Here is a 5,485-nt window from a genome sequence, read left to right as displayed (position 1 = left end):
GGGGAGTGGCTGGTGGGTTTGAACCGTCAGCCTTCTGGTTAGCAGTCAAGTGCTTTAGGCACTATGCTACCAGAGCTCCCAGTAAAAGCCTAGGTTGCCTTAAATAGACTGTTGACAGTTGTTTCTTCCCATTTTGAGTCATGCCACATCAGCAAATGGAGATCCAGAAAGCTTTATTCCATCCACATCATTATGGTCAACTCTACTTTGAGGAGGCAGCACTTCCCCAGGCATATTTTGAGTGCCTTCTGAGGGGCTCAGCTTCTGGTGCTTTATCAGGTAATGTTTCAGGGCTATTCATAAAGCTTTCCAGTAATATATCAGTGTTTCACTATTATTCATAGGGTTTTCACTGGCCAATACCTTGAGAAGTAGATGGCCCTTTCTTTCTTCCAATTCTGTCTTAGCCTGGAAGCTCTGCTGAAACCTGTCCACCATATGTGATGCTGCTGGTATTTGAAACACTGATAGGAGAGCCTCCAACCACACAGCAACATGCAAGCCACCACAGTATGACAAAGTGACCAAGAATGGTGGTTGTGATATGTAAATGACACAAACTCACTTGCTGAAAGTGAAGGGGACTTGAAGCATTTACTGATGAAGGTCAAGGACTACAGCTTTCAGTACTGATTACACTTCAACACAAAGAACACAAAAGTCCTCAAACTGGACCAATATGCAACATCATGACTAATGGAGAAAATATTGAAGTTGCCAAGATTTCATTTTACTTGGATCCACAGTCAATGCCTACAGAAGCAGCAGTTAAGAAGTGAAACAATTTATTGCATTAGGCAAATCTACTGCAAAAGACCTCTTGAAAGTGTTAAAAAGCAAAGATGTCACTTTGGGGACTTGCACGTGACCCAAGCTATGGTATTTTCAATCACCTCATACACATGCTAAAGCTGGACAGTGAATAAGAAAGATTAAGTAAGAATTGATACATTTGAACCAATTTCAATGAAGAACATTGAATAGTTTGTGGACTGCCAGAAGAACGATCAAATCTGTCTTGCAAGAAGTACACCCAGAATTCTCCTTAGAAGTGAGGAGAAGTCTTTGTTTCATGTTCTTTCAGAGGTGCAGGCTGAATCCAGAAGAGGACGTGGAACAAGGGATATCATAGTTGATGTCAGATGGATCTTGACTCAAAGCAAAGAATACCAGAAAGATGTTTACTTGTGTTTTATTGACTATGCAAAAGTATTTGATTGTGTGGATCCTAACAAATTGTGGATAACATTGAGAAGAATGGGAATTCCAGAACACTTAATTGTGCTCATGAAGAACCTGTACATAGACCAGGAGGCTGTCGTTAAAAGAGAAAAAGGGGACACTGCATGGTTTCAAATCAAGAAGGGAGTATGTCAGGGCTGTATCATTTCACCATTCTTATTAAATCTGTATGCTGAGCAAATAATCCAAGAAGCTGGACTATATGAAGAAGAATGTGGCATCAGGATTGGAGGAAGACTCATTAACAACCTGCATTACCCTGATGACACAACTTTGCTTGCTGAAAGTGAGGATGACTTGATGCACTTACTGATGAAGACTGAAGACTACAGTCTGCAGTATGGATTATATCTCAATATAAAGAGAACAAAAATCCTCACAACTTGACCTGTAAGCAGCATCACAATGAATGGAGAAAAGATTGAAGTTGTCAAAGTCTTCACATTGCTTGTTTCTACAATCGATGCCAATGGAGGCAGCAGTCAGAACATCAAATGACGTATAGCACTGGGCAGGTCAGCTGCAAAGGACCTCTTTCAAGTGATGAGGGGCAAAGATGTCTCCTTGAAGACAAAGGTGCGTCTGACACAAGCCATGATATTTTCAATTGCTTCATATGCATGTGTGAGCTGGACAATGAATAAAGAAGACTGAAGAAGAATTGATGCTTTAGAGATGTGGTGCTGGAGAAGAATGCTGAAAGTACCATGGACTTCTAAAAGAACTAACAAATCTGTCCTGGAGGAATGCTCGTTGGAAGCGAGAATGGCCAGACTTCGTGTCACCTACTTTGGTCATGTTGTCAGAAGGAACCATTCCCTGGAGAAGGATGTCATGCTTGGTAAAGTGGATGGGTCGATGAAGGAGGATAAGGCCTTCAACGAGATGGATTGCCACAGTGGCTGTTGGGATGGGCTCAAATATAGCAGGGATCATGGAGCTGACATGGGACCAGGTGGTGTTTTGTTCTGCTGTACATAGGGTTGCTATGAGTCTGAGACGACTCGTTGGCACCTAACAACATGTTCTTTAGGCATGTTATCAGGAGGGACCAGTCCCTGGAGATGGACATCATGCTTGATAAAGTAGATAAAGAGGAAGACTCTCAAGGAGATGGATTGACAAAGTGGCTGTGACAATGGGCTTAAACATAGCAATGACTGCGAGGATGGCACATGACTGGTCAGTGTTTCATTTTGTTATATTTAGGGCTTATAGCACATGCAGACAAAACTATCAGGTTTTATCAGGTAAAAATTAAGAAAGAGATACCTCCTCCATATACTTCATGTCAATCCAGTTTGACCATCTGAAACTGGGATTGCAGGGAGGGATAGTCAGAGAATGAAGACCAAAAACCAAAAACCAAACTCACTGCCATCGAGTCAATTTTGACTTATTGTGACCCCTGCTTGGGTTTCCGAGACAGAATCTCTATGAAGTAGATTCCCCAATCTTCTGCCCAAGGAGTGGCTAGTGGGTTTGAACTGCCAGCCTTCTGTTTACCAATCAAATGCCTTAGGCACTATGCCATCAGAGCTCCCAGAGAATGAAGAGGGGAGGTTATTTCATTCTAACTGGTACTGGTCACAACATGTAGCTATTCCCAGAGGTCAACAGGGCAAAGGAAAAAAATGTGAGGCATTCAAACATTGCTAGGACCTCAATTTTAAAACCAGTTGTGGAGGCCCTTAGCTATAAAGGAGTATGTATGTGAAATATGTCTTACAAAATAAGATCCTATTGCTTCCAGGTTTTTTAAAGTTATTATTATTATAGAAATTACACAAGCCCATCAACAAAATGCAGGAGAGTCTATAAAGAAATGTAAAAAAGAATATACTACAGCAAAACCTATGAAAACCAGAACCTGTGTTAGGTGCAAACCTGTCAGAGAAGGAAAACTCCAACATTTTCCTAAATAGAAAATGACAGACAAGTGATGATTGCTCCCTGTCAAAGGAAGAAAACGTTGAGACCCAGAAAAACAAGGAATTTTTGTCGAGTTACGGTTCTCATCGGTTTCACTTTATGAATCACCCATAAAGTAGCAACCACCCAGTCATACCCACTTTTAATATTTTGTTGTATATCATTCCATAATATTTTTTGAATGCATACATATACATGGGTAATTGGGTAATTGTTTTTTTCATGTACCAATATATTATAAATTTTAATGACTATATAGAGATTTCAATAAAAATATTTCTATCTCATGTTGTTATATTTCTTCTGTATAGTTTTAATATTTTATCTATCTCAATTTTTTTTCCTGAATATTATTAATTACTGCTTGCCTATTAAAGACAAAAATTTAAATATATGAATGCTACACTTAGAAAGTCAACCAGTTGACCAGTTGTTGTGGAGTCAATTCCAACTCATGGTCACCCCTTAGGAGTCAGAGTAGAACTGTGCTCCATAGGGTTTCCCAGTGGCTGATTTTTTGGAAGCAAATCACCAGGCCTTTCTTCCGAGGAGCTTCTGTGTGGAGTCAACTTCCCACCATCTGGTTAACTGCTTGTGTCACCCGGGGACTCTTTAGAAAGTCAAAATTCCCTTTATATATCCTGTGATAATAGTTCAACATATAGTCATCCACATTTCTAATATGATAGAGAAATAGAGTAAGACCCCACAGTAACTTTGGATAAAATGTGATTGGTGATGGGGGGTAGACAGAGGGTAAAATGCATGGATGATATTTAAACTCTAGTGCTGAGTGAACAACTGTTACCAGGTGGCACCAAAATCAGCAGAAACCTTGATGGATTTGGGCTGTGCAGCCAGGGAGTCAAAGAGGCTTACATCAGTCATTCCATTCATCTCTTAATAATATAACTCTGAATTTTATAAGAATTAGTTTGTGACTTCACTTATCTTGGTATAGCAAATTTTAGCTGTATGCTCTTATCTTAAATACACAAAAATAAATGTGTGTCCACTATTACAAAAGTGGTATTATACTATATGTATTATATTTCAATTTTTTTTTACTTAATACATATTAGACTTTTCATGTTAACAAATGTAATTCTGTCATCATTTTTCATCTCTATATAGTATTCTATTGTATGAATTCAACCTTTCCTTAACAAATCCCCTTTAAGGAATATTTAGGCTTTTTCTTTTTTAAAAAAAAATTATTAAGACAGCTGTTATAATGACCATATTTGGTGTGGGAGCATTTCTGTTATAATGACCGTATTTGGTGTGGGAGCATTTCTGTATGATAAATTCCTAGAAAAGGAACTCAGTGTCACAAAGCACATACACTTTAAAGTTTGGTATTTCCAAAATGACCTCCCAAAAGGTTGTACTACTTTATATCCTCACAATGCATGCAAATAACTGTTTTTCCATAACCTCACCAACTCTGTGTATCATGAATATTTTTTAAACTTTTTCTAATTGCATAAATAAAAATGTAACTCCTACTACTATTTTCAATAAATTTTAATTAAATGTTTCCTTAGAATTCTATTATATGGTTGTTACATAATGAATTTAACCAGTTCCTTCTTGTAAGCCACTTATTTTGCTCCTAATTTTTGCAATAGAAATAATTCTATGTGGAATATCTTTTTTGTGTCCTGCATTATTTTATACACAATTTTGTTGTTGAGAATATACACAGAAAAACATATACCAATTCAACCGTTTCTACATGTATCATTTAGTGACATTGATTTACATTACTGTTTACATTTGGAATTCTTTTCCTCAAATGAAATACTAATATAATAATAACTCACTTTTAGACCACTTAAGCTCTGGTAGCGTGGCGCCTAAGGCATCTGACTGCTAACCAGAAGGCTGGTGGTTCAAACTCACCAGCCACTCCTCGGAAGGAAGATCTATTTCTGCAGTAATACCGCCTGGGAAATCCCAGGAGGGGTTGCTATGAGTGGGATCTGACTCCATGGCAGTGAGTTTGGCATTAAGGGGCTCAGGTGGTTAAAGCATTCGGCTAATAACCAAAAAAATGTTGGCAGTTCGAACCCACTAGTGGCTCCGCAGGAGAAAGATGAAGCAGTCTCCTTCTATAAAGATTTATAGCCTTGGAAACCCTGTGAGGTAGTTTGTCCTGTCTAACCGATCGCTATGAGATGGAATTGGCTCAAAGGTAAGGAGTTTAGTACATGTATTAATTCATTTAACTAAAGTAATTTTGCCTTTGTTTTTCCTGACCACAAAAAGGTGTTATTTTAAGAATATAAAAGTATTAAAAATAAAGTAA

Source organism: Orycteropus afer, unplaced genomic scaffold (genome assembly GCF_000298275.1).
Source record: "Orycteropus afer afer isolate SDZICR_OR568_19922 unplaced genomic scaffold, OryAfe1.0 scaffold01203, whole genome shotgun sequence".
NCBI lineage: Eukaryota > Metazoa > Chordata > Mammalia > Tubulidentata > Orycteropodidae > Orycteropus > Orycteropus afer.
Note: the sequence above shows the minus strand (reverse complement) of the source record.